Consider the following 21097-nt stretch of genomic DNA (forward strand, 5'->3'; position numbering starts at 1 on the left):
CTTTATGTAAGTGTCTTTTAATTCTTCCCATCTGCAGCCTAAGGTATCTTCTTTATGGTAAGTAACAGTCCGTCTTTTCCTTCATTATTCATTAGTGTTCTTTGTTTTTATTGCTGTTTAGCAAGCATCATGTGGTATATAAGGGATGTGAATAGCGTCAGATGTTGAATCATCACTCTGGAGGATATGAAGGTGCTGCATATTGGTGTGAGACAGCATTATCTGATGAGAGTTTGAAAGAAACCCCATTGTGGATGTCCATTTGGTCGCCTGATTAAACCTTGCAACATCTGTATTTTTGGAGTATTTGGATCTGACAGTGGCCTGATGTTGGAAAGTAAGGGCATACTCATCATCAATGTTCCAGTTGACTACATCAGACCACTACAAGGGAGCATCACTGTGTAGTGTACTGAGTACATTGTAACCTGTTCACGTCTGTGACTGCCATCTGAGAACAAGTACAGTAAACTCTCGTGCAGCTACACTTTTGGCTAGCTAGATTGACACTTGACAAGTTTCAATTTGCGTGCACCTGGAGCCAAGCATTTGCTGGTGTTTTTTGGCAATCCACTGCTAATCAGTGCACTGGTGCGTGTCAAAAGTCCAAGTATCGTCAATTCGTGCATGTGTTGGTTGAAGCTCTAGTGTGTTTCTTATTCATATTGCATGGTTTCATGCCACTGCCATCTATTGGAACTCCTTGGAAGTACAGTACATACAGTATTGTTCTATGCAGCACAACGTAGCCCTGTCGAAACCGACAATTAGAGTGCGCCGCCTAACACTTTCCACTTGTTGTCGGTACATCAAAGCTGAGTGTTTAACAGTGAATGTACAACACCCTGTTGTGTTGCCACGTGGGCTTGGGTAGAACAGAGAAAATGGCATAGATGTATCGAATGCTTTCATTTGATGGCTGCCACAGCCTGGTTTCAAAAATCAAAAGTTTGTCTAGTGCATCTCGAGTGTTGTCAAGTTGTGCATCTGTGTGTTTCTGATTTGAGGTTTTGTGCTCCCACTATGTGCCTTAAAGTGTCCAGAGATAAAAGGGGCCAAAAACCATAAAGGACTCAGTCGAGTGTCTGTAAAAAGAACACTGAATGTGACTACGGGCACGAAACATAAAATGAATGTGATCTTGTTGGAAAAAGAGCTTCACACTTTGCAGAGAATTGATGCTGGTGAGCCACCCACAAAAGTTGCTGCAGAGTAGGAGTACAATTACTGATCGGAAGACAAATCGATCAGGAATTGAAAAATTTTGTTCCATCCAAGCATTGGGCAGTGCAGTGAAATCTTGAAAAACAATGAGAAAAGGTGCACATCCTCAGTTAGAAGAGGCATTATTTTTGTGGCACGAATAAATAAGAGCCAAAGGTGTGTCAGTTTCAGGTCCTCTAATTTGTCAAAATGAGCTAATGAGCTGATAGAAGGAAAGAAGCAAGAATTCCTCGGAAGTAATGGCCGGCAGGATCGTTTCAAGAAGCAGCATGGCATCCATGAAATTGCCATCAGTGCCAAATCATTATCTGGGGATGAAGCTGCTATGCTGATTTTAAGAAGAAACTGCACACAATCATTGACAAAGGAGGTTATACTGGCAATCAACTTTACAAATGTGATGAAACTGGGTTGAATTACAAAATGCTGCCAACGAAAACCCTTGCCTCTAAAGAAGAAGAAATGGCTTCCGGATACAAAAAAATCAAAGAAAGATTTACTGTCCTTGCTTGCAGTAATGCCACTGACAATCATAAACTGTGTCTTACTTTAATTGGCAAATCCAAAACACCAAGAGCATTTAGACACCAACCAACCAGCTTTGCCACTGAGGTACACGAATCAGTCTTATGGCATGTATGAACAGTGCCATCTTCAGAGAGTGGTTCCAGGCAGAGTTTGTTCCAGGTGTAGTAAATTACATGGAAGGAAAAGGACTTCCTTGAAAAGCACTACTTCTGGTGGACAATGCTCCTTCTCACCCAGGTGATCTGCAAGATGGGGATATCAAAGTTGTATTTCTCCCACAAAATGTCACATCTCTATGTCAACCGATGGACCAAGGTATTCTTGAGGCGATGGAAAAACATTACAGACACAAGATGCTGGAATACTTAATAGATGTGATTGATGCTGCAGATGATTTTGTGGAAGCTCTTAAAAAAATCGATGTTTTAAGTGTCATTCATTGATTGCTGAAGCTTGGAATCTAATTCCTGCAGTTCCTCTTGTTAGGTCTTGGAAAAAACTCTTAGATCGTAAGGCAACCTAAGTGGTGAGAAGGAGGAGGCAACACCGAAACTCAAGCTGACATAATTTTGGTGAATTTACGGGAGAAGCTGGTTGTAAAGACACACACTTCGAAGACATTGAAGAGTGGATAGAAAATGGCATTTTTTCATGTGACTGAGGATGAAATCGTCCAAATTGTGACCGATCATAAAGCGTTAGAAGACTATGTTTCTGATGATGAATCAGAGAAAAATATTCCTCACACATTCTGTTATGAAGTGATCCAAACTGCCCTGGAGTACATCAGCCAACAGGAGGAGACGATTTATCCTGAAATAGTTTGATTTCAACGTTGGAGATGTATTGTTGCAGCAATAGTTTCTCAAGCAAAAAAACAAAAGAAAAAAAGACATTCGTGACTTCGTTACCAAAAAATAAACTCTAATGAAGCATCCTAGAACTTCTATGTCCATAACTTAAAAAGTTTTTTTTTTTTTTTTTACTTTTCTTGAAAGTTCCTCTGGACAGACTTTTCGTTCCTTTGAGTAATCTCTAGATTTGTTTCATAATTTTGTTCAGTAGTTTATTTTTATTCAAAAGAGTAGGTAATAAAATTAAAACTCCTGTTTTTTCCTGCTGCCAAATAAGGGAGATTTTTTTCTGTAAGAATGCAAAATAAACGAGCTTTGTTATACAGCATTTAAAAACTTTGAGTTTTCAGTCATAGTTTGGTGCCTTTTTAACATGTCAACACAATTTTTTCAGTAAAAAAGTGCAGGGTTATTTGCAACCATATCAGTAACGTTTTACATACCCTATGCACGTTTTACGATCGTATTTTGCAATATTGACGCAATTTGGAGTGTTCGCATGTGAAAACAGGGAGACTTTGATTTATCTGGAATTTTCGTTATCGGAACCAGCCACCGTCCTGATCATTTCGGATAAACAGGAGTTCACTGTAATAGACTCCTTGCAACATGCTGTGTCATACAGCTAGGAGCAGCCAGACTATGGAATTGCCGTCCTGTGCATAGGCTGCCATTAACACCCAAGCAAATGACTGCATGTGAAGTGGTGCCATGATCAAGAAGTACGGACTGCTAATGAATGGCGTCACATTATGTTCACTGATGAGTCCCAGTCCTGCACTGCTCCAAATGACTATCGTGGAGAAGTTTGACAGTGACCCGGGGAGATGGGGAGAGGTCCCATTCTTCCACTTTTTTGGGGGGGGGGGGGTCACAAAGGAGTCCCATGGTGTGGGGAGCCATTGGGTATGACTTCAGGTCATGGCTTGTAATGGCCGAGGGAACTCTAATGGTACAACAGTGTGTAATAGTATTGTGGTGCTATTTTTCAACAGGCCACTGCTTGTCCACATGTAGTATGTGTCTCTTTAAATTGTCTGTGTGATGTTGATATACTCCTGTGGCCAGCAAAATCCCCATATCTGTCCCCGATAGAACATTATGGGACTAACATGGACGTCAACTCCATCCCACTGCCTGTATCCATGATTGCAATGTCCAGTTACAACAGTTGTGGATCACCTTTCTCAGGAGGGTATGCAGCAGCTTTACGACATCCTCACGCACTGTCCAGGCCAGACAGGGTGCATTGCTGTATTGATAAGTGGGCTCAAACTGATAAGTTCTGTGTAGATTTGACTCTGTTTTGTTATCACTGAAATAACATCACATACCCTCTAAATTAGCTACGTTTCAATTTGTTTTCTCCCCACCTTCTGAGTGTCTCACTTTTTTTCAAGCAGTGTAATTTAAGACAGACATAAGAACAAGAAAATGGGATGGCATATCACATTGCTATTCAACTATGCCCCTAAGAAAATTTGTAAGATAATGGAGAAGAGCAGGTGCACTATTACACTGACTAGAACGTAAACTTAAAGATAGAATTATATTGTGTAACCTATACCGATGACATAATACTAATTGACAAAAACATCACTGATGTGCTAAAGCAATTTGAAATATTAAGGGAGCAAGCTAGGAAAATTGGACTACTAATTTCACCTGGAGAAAAAATTATTGACTGATACCAAAATGGCACTGGGTGAACTTATATAGGCAATGACATAGTATTCGGTCTTAAATAGTTTAAATAATTTGGTGAAAAAGACCACTGAACATCATAATGAAAAGAAGGCCATAGAATCCAGACTTCAGAAAGTACAAACTGTCTCTCAGTTAACTAAAAGTATTTTTCCTGGAACTCTAAAATCTAACATTGTACAACAGTGATCAAATTAGTATTTCTTTATGCATGGGAGAGACTCTTTGTCCAACACAAGACATGAAAACAGCAAACTGAATTAGAAGAATGTAAAATTGTAGTAAAAACCTTAGGTCCAAGAATAAAGGATGGGATACATCACACTGAACCCAGTGTGAAATCTCCAGGCAAATTCCTAAAAGCTCTTGTTACAATGTGTCTCCAAGGAATCCAACTTGTGGGACATACAGAAAGAATGTATCCAAACAGGCAGCTCATTGGATTCCCACATACTTGAAAAATAAGATCCTACTGATGAAAACAAACAGGAAGAGACCTTAAGAAATTGGAATCACCACATTTACAGTATTCTGATGTAGTGATGAGTCACACAAAGTGCAGTTTCGCAGTAGCTTGATCGATGCTTGTACTTGTGTATGTAGTATATGCAAGTGTGTACAGCGTCTCTTCTGGTGTACTCATGATATGCTAATTTAGTGGCCGTGCAGTAAACCGTATCCCTACTCAGTTCCAGTGTGCTGTGCTAATTACTCTTCTTCACTTGACATTTATGGTTGGAGCTGCAAGAGAGGTCATTTTCCAGATAATGCCACAAAAACAACAAATTCTCAGATATCAGTTTAACTTACACTCTTCAACATCACAGACAACATTTCACATTAATATGTTGCAGAACACTAGATTAGTGTTAAAATTGCCAGAGTAAACATTGTTCTCCATGTGACAGATTGTCACCCGATGTCCAAAATCGATAAATTTTATATCTCTGCACAGAGAAGCAGCTGGTTGCTCATTGTCATCTGTGGTGCTAATCAATGGGTCGAGCTCGTTGCTGGCACAGCGCCACCACAGAGTAAGTGGCCCCTCATCCCAGCAGGTGGCGATGTTTTGACACCCGTATAGCTCCCCAGACTTACCACGTCTGTGGGTAACTCCGTCTCTGCACAGAACTTCCCACATTTCCCACACAGTGGGCCCTCGTGTCTTTTACACACAATAAATCTTCAAACTTATTTCATTGGCTAAGTTAAATTTCGAGTGTGACATGCTATTTCATAAAAAATAGCAAACGGTAGACATGGATGTTATTGTGACTCTTTCCTAAGGCAACATTTGTGTATTACACTTGTAGAAGTGCACTGCAACATAAAACAGTAGACCGTAAGTTCAAACAATGGAAACTCCAGGTTGGAATATCAGCAGTGTAGGAAAAGATAGAGTGCTAATTACCATAAAGATGGCACGTTAAAATGCAGACAGGCACAGTTAAGACACTTACACATAAGCTTTTGGTCACAACCTTCATCAGAAAAAGAAATAGAAATACACACCATTCATTCACACAAGCAAGCACACCTCACACACACATGACCGCCAACTCCGACAGCTCAGACCAGAATGCTAGTCTGTAAGTTTGCTACACAATAAAATAATTATTCTGAGCTACAAGAAAAATGGATTCAAAGAACTAAACTGCTTGAAGAAAAAAAAAGGAAGCTCCCTGAAGCAACGTAGTTTCTCGAGTGTGCATACCAGTGGTAAATTATGAGAGTCGCAACTCTCTGAAATGGATACAAAGGCCACCGGATTGCATTAGCTTTGTTTGTGTCTCGGATTGTTACCAAGAATGGTAGGAGCTATAAGAGATGTGAAGAGTGTAAGATGTTGAGTGATCCCTGTGAAGGACACAGATGCCCTGTACTTCTGTGAGTCAGCATTACCAGCACGTAACAAAATTCGAAGGGGCCTAGTTGTGTGTCTCCATTTGCCAGGCTGATTGAATTATGCAATATGCAGATTTGTGAGACATTCAGATGTGGTAGTGGCCCCATGTTGGACTGCTTGGGAACGTAAGGGCGGTGTGCTTGTCAGGAAGCTTCCAGTTTACCGTGTCTGACGAGCCCATGGGAGAATTGCTGTAATGTACACCGAGCACATAGTAACACTTTCACACCTGCACCTGTCATGTGATCAGCAGTGAGTCACATTCTGCAAGACCCGCGATGACAGTTGTCAGTGAGTATGACAACGACATAGGGAGAGGGCGTGTGGGGCAGCATCGGATATGACTTCAGGTCACTCTGACAGCACAGCAGTATGTCATGGACATCCTACATCCTCATTTGCTACCTCCATGTCCAACGGAGTTACAAGAGACAGAGCAGTGAAAACATATCCAGTTGTTGACTCACAAAACGGTTTTGAGCTGTGACGCATGTAGTCTTAAGCGAATCATTCATACAAAAAGAAAAGAAGAAGAAGCTAAAGTCAGAATGTGAAAAAATTGGAGAATGGAATAGATATTTGAAGACTTCACACTTGAAACTCCCAGTTTTCCTATTGTGAAAGTGCCTTTGTGACCATATGCATTTCACTGACGATAAACTTTTTTTTTCCCCCTGGGTCTTGGCTCCATATTTTTTCATCCAGTTGAGTCAGAATACTTGCATAGTATTTGTGAGGTATTGTTTCAGTCTTGCAAGCTAATCTAAAATACAAATCCCTTTTGCATCCTAGAAAACAATGACCACTCTTTCTCTCCGATGAAGTCACCTTGGCTATTTTTGTGCAACTGCTGTTTCATTTCGGTCATCTCTCATCCAAGGGAACAGATTGGTGCATAGAATCAGTTGTGTGTCAGATTGTCCCAAATTGTTTTTCACATTAGGTTGTAGTCAGGCTTCAACAGACATGCCACTCACTTTCTGGTACGGCCACGGCATCAACTGTTTTGCACATCTTTTTAATTACTGACCTTGCAATATCACACTGTGTTCTTTCTCAGCATTTTCATATTTGATTGTAATTCTAGGAAGTTGTTCATGAGTCATCTTACAGAGACATATGCTACATATGAATTCAGCCACCCATTCCTTAACTGTTGACTATGAAGGAACTCCCCCCATGAACCATGGACCTTGCCATTGGTGGGGAGGCTTGCGTGCCTCAGCGATACAGATGGCCATACCGTAGGTCCAACCACAACGGAGGGGTATCTGTTGAGAGGCCAGACAAACATGTGGTTCCTGAAGAGGGGCAGCAGCCTTTTCAGTAGTTGCAGGGGCAACAGTCTGGATGATTGACTGATCTGGCCTTGTAACATTAACCAAAACGGCCTTGCTGTGCTGGTACTGCGAACGGCTGAAAGCAAGGGGAAACTACAGCCGTAATTTTTCCCGAGTACATGCAGCTCTACAACTTGACTAGAAGAAGAGATCGGTTGGTAGGACATGTTTTGAGGCATCAAGGGATCACAAATTTAGCATTGGAGGGCAGCGTGGAGGGTAAAAATCGTAGAGGGAGACCAAGAGATGAATACACTAAGCAGATTCAGAAGGATGTAGGTTGCAGTAGGTACTGGGAGATGAAGAAGCTTACACAGGATAGAGTAGCATGGAGAGCTGCATCAAACCAGTCTCAGGACTGAAGACCACAACAACAACAACATGAAGGAACTGACTCCTAATAAGTAAGATGATGCCTGTAGAAAAGTACAACAAAACAGTAATCTCAAAAAAGGACAGGATAGACAGTACATTCTGTAGGACATATTAAAAGTGATTGGTAAAAGAGACTTGGTGTGTTAAATGCAGCTTTTGATTACATGATAATTGAATTGGATAGATAAACAATCGACTCGCTAAGTGGCGGCAGAACACACACATAAAAGAAGATTATAATTAGGCAAGCTTTCAGAGCCAGTAGCTCATTCTTCAGGCAGAAGGGTTGAAGTGGAAGGAAGAGGGGTGAAGGATAGGTCTAGGAAAAAGGGTAGATTTTGAGAAAGTTACCCAGAACTGCAGATCAGGAAGAACTTTCCAGATGGGATGAGAAGGAAAGACTGATTCCACATCTACATACATACTCCACTAGCCACCATATGGTGCATGGCAGAAGGTACACTGTCTCACTACAATAGTCTGAATAAAATTACTTGATAGTTGACATCAATCACTTGCTGCAACAATGTTGCCACATTGGCTACCAGCAACCGTTTGGTTACAGGTGAGAACAAACAAGCGGCTCACTTCACAAATTATGTTAAACGTTTAACACAGAGCAATTTTTCTAGTGGCTGGTGCAAGGTATGTCAGAAATGTTGGATACTCTGTCGACTATTGATTTAATGTGATCAGTGACTGAACTGGGGCAGACGACCCGTTTTGTATCCCTGACTGTAAACTTGTGTCCTAACCCAGCCGAGAAAATTGTGGTCAACAGTCTGCAGCAGTACTAATATCATGATCGCTTTGTTCATGGCGATTAAAGCTAACGCTTAAGGGTAAACTCAAGACAACAAAAACTCAATTTCAGGGCTGAAAGCAAATTGAAATTTCTCCATGTGATTTGTTATCTGTAACTATCCTTATTCTAGCTGCACATGCTGCCATGTTAGAAAACAGTGAACAGTCCATGTGGGCACTTGTTCGTGGATTATAGATGACTGAGGCAGATTCCAAATGAAGAAATAATGACAGGAAGAAAAATAAGACCAAATAGAACAGTCAAAACAATGATGAAAAATGATGCAGCAAAGTATTAAAAATAAAAAAATACATTTAAACCAATTAATTGAATGAAAATAATAATCACACTCTTTTGGTTGGATTTAGAAATAAAAATTTTGCTACATTGATGAGATTCAAACCTACGACATGTTACACATTAGATTAATCTGCCAACCATTGTGCTATGCCACAGCACTGCATGAAGTATTTATATATGTGAATGTAGTGACCCAGTTGCAACTATGAATTGCAACCTTAAAAATTTCAGTTTCACACAGTGTAGTGAAAAGCTTATCTAATGTAAGATGATCTCTGTGAATATGATAACTATATGTATGATACTGAATTACACCTTGTGCTGAGTTATTCGGTAGTGTTTGGTTAGTGCTATGAATGAAATGAGTGTCTTTCATTAGCATTGTTAATGTGTGTTGTTTTTGGTGTAGCTATCGCGTGTCATGAAATACATAATAAAAGTGTCGGGCTCGTAATTCGGGATAGAAATACATCAAGAAAGAATGCTGAACCAGGAATTGGAAGTGACTGGCCAATTCTGGTGGAGTTTGGCAACAGCAGACAGTTCAAGTGTGACGCTGACTACTCTTATTGGCGTTTGAAGTGCCAACTATCAAGTAATTTTATTTCAACTGTAGTCAGTTCCTTTCCCATTCCATCTGCCAATCGAGTGAGGAAAAAGTGAATGTCTATATACCTCTCTATGAGTCCTAATTTGTCGTCTCTTATCTTCGTGGTCCTTACACATAATGTATGTTGGTGCAAACAGAATTGTTCTGCAGTCAGCACAGTGTTCCTCAAAATCCCTCCAGGGATTCCCATTTTAGTTCCAGAAACATCTCCATAATACTTGTATGTTGTTGTTTCAACCTACTGTTAACAAATCTAGTATCCTGCCTCTGAATTACCTCAATGTCTGCTTTAATTCGACCCCTTGCGGATCCCAGACACTAGCATCCTATATGTGATGTCCATCACAGCTGAGCCACACTGTAGTAAAATCCACCCAACAAATGAAAGATGATTATTCGCCCTCCCTACCATGACCCTCACAAGTTTGTTACATTTCATATCACATTGCAACGTTATGTCCAGATATTGAAACAATGTGACTTCTTTCATGACACTACTAATGCTGGATTCTGGCATTATGGATTAGTTTTTCCAACTCATCTGCAGTAACTTATATTTTTCTACATTTAGGGTTAGCTGTCATTTATCACACCAACTGGGAACTTTGCCCAAGTCATCTTTTATCCTCCTAAATCACTCAACGATGACACCTTCCATACACCACAACATCATCAGCAACAACCACAGATTACTGTCCACTTTGTCCATCAGATCAGTTATGCACATAGAAAATATGAGTAATAGCGCTCCTATCACACATCCCTAGAATGATCCTAATGATACCCTAGTCACTGATGGACACTCACCGTCAGGATAATGTAGTGGGTTCTATTACTTCAGAAGTCCTTGAGCCACTCACATGTCTGGGAACCTATTCCATGTGCTTGTACCTTTGTTAAAAGTCTGCAGTGAGGCACTATGTCAAATGCTTCTCGGAAATCAAGAAATATGGAATCTGGGTTTGTGAATTTTGTGATGACAAAGTTAGAGGAGTAAGGCATCTGCATTAAATTTTGCGTGAAGCTCAAGAAAACCTTTACACAGACACACCAAATGATGCAGGGAGCCTATAGCGATGAGTGCTTAAGCCATACTTAGTGTTATGTATTATTCACACGTTTTAAAATGGCTTTACAAAAGTCAAAAATGTTCCTTGTTCAGGACTCTCTTAGATGTCCCCTGATGACACTTGTGACAGGAACGTCAAAGAAATTGTGTGTGGCAGTCGAAGATTCACTGTCTGAGAGATTGTAGAAGAATGTAACATTTCAATTGGATCATGTTATGAAATGACACAGCATCTTGGAATGCATTGTGTTGCCGCCAAGTTCATTCCACGGCTCATGAGTCAAGACCAAAAAAACTTTTTGGATCTCACAAATGAGAATGAGATGTTCCTTGCGAGAATAGTATGACCCCTGCAGACTTCTTTTTATTTCCAAAGTTGAAAAGGATGAAGTTTTGCAATGGTAGATGAGATAAAAGAAAATTCGCAGACAGCACTTTATGCGACCCAGCAAGAGGTGTGTCAAGACTGCTCCTGGAAGTGGAAATGATATTGGGAGCAGTGTATCAATTGTGGAGGAGAGTATTTCGAAGGAGACAATCCATAGTAATTAAAAGATAAGCATAGAAAATTTTGTGGACAAAGTTCTGGAATTTTTTGAACAGACGTTGTATGACAAAAGGGCATGCTGAGTTGCCCATGAGCGATGCTTTGTACTGATTTGTGGACATAAACTTATTGGTCTCTATGAAACTGATTAGATTCAAACCCAGAATATGTTCAAGAATTCTGCAGCAAACTGATGTTACAGGTATTGGTCTGTAATTTCGCGGGTCTGTTCTTTCGCCCTTCGTATATACAGGAGACGCCTCTGTATTTTTTTCCCCAGTTGCTTAGGTCTTTCTTCTGGGTGAGAGATTCACAATAAATACAAGCTAAGTAAGGGTCCAGTGCCATATAGCACTCTTTGTAAAACCAAATTGAGATTCCATCTGCAACTGGCGACTTATTTGTTTTTAATTATTTCAGGCGTCAGGGATGCTTATGAGGGTGGTTTGAAAAGTTCTTGAAACAGAATAGAAAAAAAGTACTTATGTCACTGAAACTTTTTTGTTTTTCAGTGTACCCTGCTTGTAGATTAATTCACTTGGTCCAACACTGTTCCAATACCTTGATCCCATCTCGACAATGATTTTCCTCCAGGCCTATAAAATAGTTGTCAACTCAGGCTATCAATTCTTCATTTAAGTGAATCTTCATCCACAAAGAAAAATTTTCAGTTTAGGGAAGAGGCACGTGTGGCAACAATTCATACCTTAGTTTGTGTAATTTTACCATGGCGATGGTACATGCATGCGAGCGTGCATTTGCTTGATGCTAGATGACTTTCTTCCTTATTAAACCTGGCCTTTTTCGCATATCATTTGTTGCAATTTGTCCAGAAGGTTAGCATAGTATTCTCCAGTAATTGTTTGCCCAGTGGGGAGATAATGTACAAACAGAATCCCCTTCTCATCCCAGAACACTGATGCCATGCTCTTCCCCGCTGAAGGAATTTGGTGGCGCATGCCAGAACACTGTCGCCATGTCCTTCCCCGCTGAAGGAGTTTGGCGGCGGAGATTCAGCATGTTTCCACTGCCTTGATTGTTGCTTTGTCTCTGGGGTATAGTAGTAAACCAAAGTTTCCTTGTGGTCACAAACCAGCACAAAAGATCTTGTTTGTTTCTCCTAAAACAGGCCAAACATTGTTGTGATATGTCCATTCTAATGCGTTTTTGACACAGCGTCAATAGTCGCGGCACCCATCTTGTGAATACCTTTCAGATGACATCTGGCAAGCGTGAGCAATTTCATGCACTCTAAATTGGTGATCCTCCTTGATCATTATGCGCACTTTTGCAATGATTTCTAGAGTAGTGACACATCTTGGCTGACCTATTCATGGATGTTCATCATCTAAGCTCTCCTGACCAAATTTAAATTCATTTATCCACTTGGCAACAGTTGAAGACAAAGGAGCAGAGTCCCCTGGTGTATTCTGGAAATCGGCATGAATGTCCTTCGCTTTCATACCTTTCTTTATGAAGTATTTAATCACTGCTTGGATCTCGACCCGACCCCCCCGTCTCTTACTGTCGCGTCTTTGCAGATCACTGCACAGGAACAACAACAGAGCCGTGTCACTGCCACAGCTCTCTTCCAAGAGCACTGACATGGCACGGGTTTACAGGCAACAGTCCAATGAATATCATGTGAACAACTTGTGCTAGCGCTGGCCTCTTGTGGTGATTGTTGTTAGGTGTCTTTGTGCTATTGTCAAATGACGGTATGTTTATATGACTCTCTTGCATGAATGATTTCTTAAATGCAAAATTTAAAACATTTATCTCCTACTGCCACACCAGACTGGTCAAGTGACTTGATGGAAACCTTTGACTCACTTAGTGATTTTACATAGGACAATAATTTCCCCTGCTTCTCAGCCAGATCTTTTGCTGAGGTATGGCAGTGGTAGTAACCTTTCCTTGTTGCCATTTGGCATTCTCTTTTGAACCAAGAGTGCAGTAGCTTTTCCTTCCTCAGTAATTTCCAAATTTCATTGTTAAACCGCAGTGGCTCTTTTGCATCCTTAATTTGTTTACTAGGTACAGACTTGTTGAGAGTGCAATTCACGATCTGTTGAAGCTTTGACCATAATCTCTCTACATCCATCTTAATGGAACTAAGTGATGTCAGTTCTGTCTAAGTAAGATGCTAACATCTGCTTATCTGCTCTTTCTGGCATGAACATTTTCCTAGCCTTCTTGACTGATTTATTAATTTTTGAAACCTTAGTTGTTATGATGTTATCATGATTATTAATCCCCATCTCTATGCTGAAGTCACTGATGATATCTGGCCTGTTTGTAACTACAAGGTCTAAGATATTTCCATTGCATGTGGTGTGCCAAACTAGGTGCTCAAGACAATTTTCGAAAACCACATTCAAAGGTGCTTCACAAGATTGACTGCACCCTCTGCAATGAAGCCATAGGCTACCATCTATACTCAGTAGGCTAAATTCACCTACAACTAGTATTGCAGATGATCTAGGTATTTACATGCTACTGTATGTAGACTTTCTGTGAATGGCTTCAAAACTGTCATAGCAGAACTGGGTGGCTGATTATCCATTAATTAACGTGATTTCACATAGACTTGTTATACGCAACCAGATAACTTCACTGTCACAATCAGCTTTGACCTCAATAGAGACAATGGACACTCCCTCTCCTACAGTGTCTAACCTGCCTTTCTGATATATATTCCATTAATCACTAAATATGTCAGATCTTTCTACTCTCAGTTTCAGCCAGCTCTCAGTCTCTGAGAATAATTTGAGTGCGATACTTTCCTGGATGGCAGTAAATTCGGAAACTGTGTTACAAGTACTTTGACAACTGATAAAATTTTGACAACCTACACTGCAGTGAATTCAAAAGATAAACCTCAACCAACATTGAATGTATCTTGGTGATAAAGAGCCCAAATAAATAAATTGATGATTTTATTCCATTTCATCTGATTGAATGAAACACACACAGCATAACTACTCAGCAAACAACTATAGTGCTGATTACATTTACTATCATACATGTAGCACTCTGAGAACATTTCACCTTGTCATAGTAGTCCTGTGTTTTGGAACTAGGCAGTGCTTCATTTCACAAAGCGAAAGGAATAGCTTGTGTAAAAAACAAAAGAAGGGGAAATAGTGGTTGCTGGTGTTTTTAACACTATCATTCAATTTAGTTCCTATTGTGAACTTTGCAGCTAGGATATGTAAATGCTCTGAGACTGCTATTGATAATATCTTTATGAACAAATCTAGGGGAAAAACATCATATCACAAAACCAATAGTAAATGGACTATCTGATCACGACATGCAGCATCTTGTGTTAAATGTTGAAACTTGTCAGGATAAAAAAATATTAAATCTGAGTACAGGAGGATAATGAATAAGCCAGAAATTGAGGAATCCAGGAAATTGCTCAAAGACATGAACTGGAGAGATATTTACCTGACTCAAATGGAAAATACAAAGCATTTATTAATAAAGTTACCTCCTCTTTTGAAAATTGTTTTCCCCTAAAGGTAACTCAGATCACACAGAAGTCAAAAGATAAACCATGGATTACACAAGGAATAAAGATATCATGTGGGGCAAAAAGGAGACTGTATCTACTATCTAGGAACATTTCTGATATTAGAATTGTAATGCATTACAAAGAATACTGCAAAATATTGAATCAAGTAATCCAGAAATCGAAGTAGCTTTATTAAGAGAAAAAGATAATTGTATCGGGCAACAAAATAAGAACTGTATGGGATATAGTGAAGACAGAGAGAAGTGGGGCCAAAAAGGAAGTGGAACAGATAGCTCTAAAAGTAAATGAGACTTTGGTAACAAGTGCATGTAGTGTTGTAAATCTCTTAAGCAAGACTTAATTTTTGTTACTGACGGCTCGGGGTTATCAGGTTCGGTGAATGGTGCAATGGAGTATCTGGGACCAGTCTTTGAAGAACATCGTGTAGAACCTATTCGAGGAACTTTGAATTCCAACCATTGCTTCTCAGTATACTTACTCCTTAATGAAATTTGTTGCAAGTTATATATCTATATTTCCAACAAATAGCTCAATACATATTATCAATACTAGGAATAAGAAAAATCTACATAAAGACCTAAAATCACTTATGTTGGTCCAAAAGGGGGTCCAATATTCAGGAACACACATTTTCAATAAATTACCAGCAACCATTAAAAACTTGGTTTCAGATAAAGCACAGTTTAAACAGAGTTTGAATGACTTTTTGATAGGCAATGCCTTCTACTGTATAGATGAATATCCTAACAGAGACTGTTAGGCCAGCCTAAGTAAAAATATGTTAGATTTAAGTTTTGACAGCACTTGGTTGCAACAGTCAATATTAGGTATTTTGTGTATGATAAATTTATTAATAGTGCATAACAATGTTTCATTCTGACAGCGTATTAATTCTGTAAATATTAGCTTTTCCAGTTTATTGTATTGTATTCACCTATTTTGACAATCTCGTGACAAATGATCAGGGTAGTATTCATTATATTATTTATGTTTTGTGTTATACATTCTGACATGTTCCACATCCTCGAGAATCATCTCATTTTTTTGGTGTATGTAATGAAAACTGAATCAAATCAAATCCAATCACCATCTCTCGTCATGTAATAACTTCACTTCTTCTTCTTCCCTTGTCGTCTCCTGTTTTTCCAGTACTCGTCCATCTCCTCCTCATGTTTTTCCCCCTTTATTCTATTCGTGTTGTTCTCAATCCCCTATTTCTTCTGCATTGAAAGCCTTTTATTTTTATTTATTTATTTATTTTATCGAGGTGAGTCTCTACGGACTGCGTGGTAACAACCGACTTCACTCTAGTGTCCAGGTCTTGTTCTTGCTCCAGCTGTGACTTCCTGCCAGTATCTTCTGAGCCCCTCCAAGAAGTGCCTTTTTATGCTCTTCAGATAATGGTCCTCACTGTCTTTCGGATGTTGATGCCATGTTAAAACCTTGGCAGTTGGTCACCAATCTTCTAAATTTGTTCCTTTCAGGAATTTCTCTCTGAGATACCAATCTGCTTAAGATCTTTTTCACATTCTTTGAACCATCTCAGCCTCGTTTTCTTAGATAGGATGAAACTCCATATTCTTTTTGTTAGTCGATCACCGTCCATTTTCATGAGATGACCATAAAACAACAATCATTTCTTCGTAATGGATGCTGTGATAGGTTCTGTCTTGCTGCACGAGTCCTCATTTGCTCTCATTCGCCATTGTCCATCAACCCATCTATTACCTTAGGATTTTCCTTAATATCCTACACTCACGCTTTTCCAGCCGCTCAGCTTGACCTTGTCTATTCGTCGTAAAAGTTTTGGATTCTTATAAGCCCTCAGGTTTTACAACTGTATTATAATGTTGGAACTTGGCCCATATACTCATAGACTTTTTGTTATAAGTATTCTTTGTCAGTCGGTATGCTTGGTCTAACTTCCTCATCCCGACAATTGCTTCTTCTTTTAATCCATTCTCCTGGTGGATGTCTTCACCGAGATACCTGAAATTCTTAACTCATCCGATTTTTTCCAGGTTGGTTATCATCCATTCAGGCCCATCACAGATCTTCGTCATATATTTTGTCTTTTGAATAGAGATCTGGAGTCTAACTTTTTTCAGCAATTTCTGACAGCCTATTTATCTTGTTGACTGCTGACTCTATGTTGTTAGCAAAAATGGCCATGTCAGCCGCAAAATCTAAGCAGTCAATGCACACCCCTTTGTTCTTAGGACCAAGTCTGAACCACTCTTCATTTGTTTCTCCTTGGGCTAATAACTTTCTCCACTCTTGAATGACCTTCTCCAAGACACAATTGAAAAGGAGAGGGATAGTCCATCTCCTCGTCTTATGTCTGTTCTGATTGTAAAGGGTTCAGATACCTCACCCATAAATTTAATTTTTGACACTGTGTTAGTAAGAGTTTGTTTGATCAGCTTTCTTGATGTATTATCCACCCCAAACTTTTCCAAAATATTCATTAATGCCTGTCAGTCGATGGAGTCATATACTTTCTAAAAATCAACAAACATGACATAGTTATTTTTCCAATTTTTTTTGTACCTGATGACGTTCTTCAGGTTAATGATCTGTTCTGCGCAAGAATCGCCCTTTGGGAAACCAGCTTGATAGTCCCCAATCAGTTGGTTACAATGATCTTCTATTCTATTCTGTATCACTTTGGAGAGAATCTTATATGGAACAGATACTAATGAGGTACCCTTATAGTTACTGACATTCTATTTATCACCTTTTTTGTGTATACGATGGATTAAAGCTGATTGCCATTCAGTTGGTATCATCCCAGCTCTCCAGATCTCCTCAAAAAGTTGGACTAGTATATCTAGAGTTTCATTATTTGCCAGCTTCAGTAGTTCCACCACTATTGAATCCTCTCCAGCTGTCTTATTATTCTTAAAGTTGTTGATGATCTCTTTGGTCTCCTCTTTACTAGATGGAGATGAGGGGTAGTTTGTGGATTGGGGCACATACAGGGAATCTTTCTTTCAGTTCATCACAATTAAGTAGGTTTTCAAAGTAACGAGACATTATCTTGCAGTTCTCTTTGTTGGTCATTTCGAGTGTGGTGTGCATACTGTAAGACCTTCAGTACACACACCATTAGATTATTTGACTTGTTGCTCTAATGAAGTAAGCGAGTGTCAGCAATATGTCTCGTGGTCTTATCATGGCATGTTTATCTTCTGCCATTAGGTCAGACGATAGAAATGCCACTTGCACGCTTAGAGTAGCAGATTGACGGTGACCAACTTTAAACAGAACTCGTTTAATTTTCCCACACATTTATTAAAATAATAACAAATATAAAAATTACTTAACTTGGTTCTGGATGTTATTTACAATTGACAATCTGAAGTTCCTTTGGTATTGATACATTAATCTTATTCTCACATATATCTCGGATACTTGACAAAAGTGTCTATACATTTATCTTCATGGCTATGTACAGGAATATGGTAATCTTATTAGGCGCAGACTGGATCTTGACTATGGACTGGCACAGACAATTGTAGAACTCGTGCAGACTGGTACAGACTAATGCAGACTGGTACAGACTAATGCAGAGTGGTGCAAACAAATGCAGACTGACTGATCGAAGGTCTTTACACTCGTTATAATACCTTGCACGTTCATGTATCACTGCGCGAGTGTGATGCGCGAGGAGAAAGTGTTCTATGTTAGCAGCAATCTCATTGGCTGCGTTACATATTAATACGTGGATCGGCGGAAGCAGAATTTGGTCTGTCTCTATGGCAGCGCCATCTCGTAGTGCGGAGATGGACGAGTGTTGCGCCTGCGCTGTTGTGCTTAGCGGGGCACACTCTAGTGGGAAATTTGTGTACGCGCTGAATACGCGGAACTATGTACACAACACTGAGCTTTCCATTTTCGTCTCTAAAACAAAAACTAGGGACTTGGTATCCTTTCAAATTCGATTTGAACGTCTGATAGAAGTCTCTGACATTCTTTTTCTGGAAACGCTGATCGATCTGTTCTAACTGCTGTTTCTCATGCAGTTTCTTAGCCCTTCGTAGAGTTCTGGCTGCATATTTTTGAACTTCATGGAATACATCAAAAGCAAGTCTCCTGGTAGGGTTCCACTATTTCCATGCACTTGCTGTTTGGGCCACCACCTCACCACAAACCTCATTCCACCATGTATGATTCCTCTTTTTAGCTGTCAGGACTGTAGTATTAGCTGCTTGTTGGATCATGGAGGCAATGTCTGCCCATTTATGGGATTCAACTGTCAGTTACTGGTGGCATTGTTCCAATACGTTTTGATTGATTTTGAGCTTCGCAATATCATATTTATGAAATTTATTTCCGGTTTTCACAGTCTTATTGAGAGGGATGAAATTAATTTTGATCTTGGAGAGGTGATGATCCTTTTAAATTCAGTATTTTATCTGTAAAAAGGTTTCTTTCTATTATTTCTGATTGTTTGATGTTGTTTCTTTCTTATTTCTGTAATCCATGCTATCATTGATTCCTTCTTCCAGAACTACTCATTCAGTAGAGGTCTCTAAAAAAAGATTAATCTTCTTTTAGCCATTACTTCTGATATTTTCTCAAAATTTTTGTAGATCTCCTCATTACTTCTCATTTTCCGGCCATCTGTAGCTTGTATTGCAACCATTATTTTCTAATAATGCTCCTTTGAGGAACCTCTGTTCTGTCCAGCTTATAGTTCATCATTAGGCATCCTCATCCATGTAAACATCCTGGTCATACCACTGTGGGATAGTGTTTAAATTTGTTTTTTTTAGTTGTACATTTCTTGTTGTAAATATCCTTTGTCAAACGATTTTCTCTCTCCAGTTTGCTGACTCTTGCATCTACTGTTAATTCTTCTAGTCCATTTTGTTGTACAGTTTGTCCAATATATTTAAATTTACTTACTAATGCTATTTTACATTTTTGTTTTTCTAAGAATGTTGATGCATTGTTTGAAATTGTCATCAATGTTGTTTTTTCGGCTGAAATTTTGGGACCAGCTCTCTTTGCTATTTCTTCCAAAAGATTTCTTTTAATAACTGTCTGTCAGATTTTTTGAAAGTATATCAGAATCATCTGTAGAAGCCAGGTAGTTTACCTTAATTCCATTTGTTTTTCGTCCTAAAATTATTGGTTCAATTTTGTGATTTTTTTTCTCCAAATTCCAATAACTTTCTATTTTTTTTAGAATGTAGTGTTACAGTAAAGGTGATAAACTGTCCCCTTGTCTAACACCAGTTTTTATTTCAAATGGTTGAGATACTTCTCCCATAAATTTAGCTTCAGTCTTCCTATTTGCTAGTGTTTTGAGGATTATGTTTGCTTTAACACAAAATTCTTTGATGATTTTACCCATAATTTCTCTGCCTACCAAATCAAATGTTTTCTTGAAACCAATACATGATACTATTATTGGTTTGGTGATTAACAGTCTGTGGAGAATTATCAATTTTCTAATAAACATCTGTTCTGTGCAGGGTCTTCCCTTTCTAGAGCTCCTTGAGATTCTCCCAGTTATTTGTCTAAAGTTTCTACAACTCTGTCCAGAGAATTTTTGATAATATTTTGTATACCACTGGCAGAAGTCAGGCATCTCTGCAGTTGTTGACATTTTGTGTGTCCCCTTTTTTTCATAGCTGTGGATTAATGCTTTCAATAATCTCTTCAGCTTTCCAAATGTTCTCAAACAGCAGTTGTAGATCATTTGTGTGTTCTGACTATTTCAATAATTTTGCTGTAGTGGAGTCTTCATTTGTTGCTTTGAAGTTTTGGAATGATTTGATGACTTCATGAATTTATTGTTCTGTTAGTGGAAAATCTTCCTCCAGATGTTGTGGAACTGCTATTATATATTGCTACAATGTGCTGTTATTATTATTGTTGTTGTTGTTGTTTGGTTGCCTGTTCTTCAGCACTATCTTTCTGTTTCGTTTATCTATTTACCGCCATTTTAGCCCATTTACCGGTATTTTCAGCTTGTTCTTCACTTGTTTGAGCTTTTGGTGGCTCCTCTTGAAGAGATCTTATTTCTCAGCATTTAAAATTACATCATCTGCTGCTCTTTTGCAACTGAATTTCATCATGTCCAGTCTAGTTTTTTCATTCATTTAACCATTCATCTTCCTTGACTCAAGATCCTAAATTTTCATCCTTATTTCTTGAACAGTCTCATTTCTCTTTTTACATTTTCCAGATGAAGAAACTTTTGGTCCTCAAAGCTAAGATTAGTATCAGTTTTTTTATTTGTTTCTGCCTATGGCTGCTATATCTCTTTAGTTAGAATATTTT

The 21097-nt window shown here is 39.0% G+C and overlaps 1 protein-coding gene across 1 annotated transcript in view; it reads left to right on the forward strand.

Moving 5' to 3' along the window:
* The window catches only part of LOC126418816 (uncharacterized), a 202241-nt gene that overhangs the window by 139918 nt on the left and 41226 nt on the right, over positions 1 to 21097 (forward strand). The gene's annotated exons all lie outside the window — the stretch shown is intronic.

The sequence above is a fragment of the Schistocerca serialis genome, chromosome 9 (genome assembly GCF_023864345.2).
Source record: "Schistocerca serialis cubense isolate TAMUIC-IGC-003099 chromosome 9, iqSchSeri2.2, whole genome shotgun sequence".
NCBI classification, from domain to species: Eukaryota; Metazoa; Arthropoda; class Insecta; order Orthoptera; family Acrididae; genus Schistocerca; species Schistocerca serialis.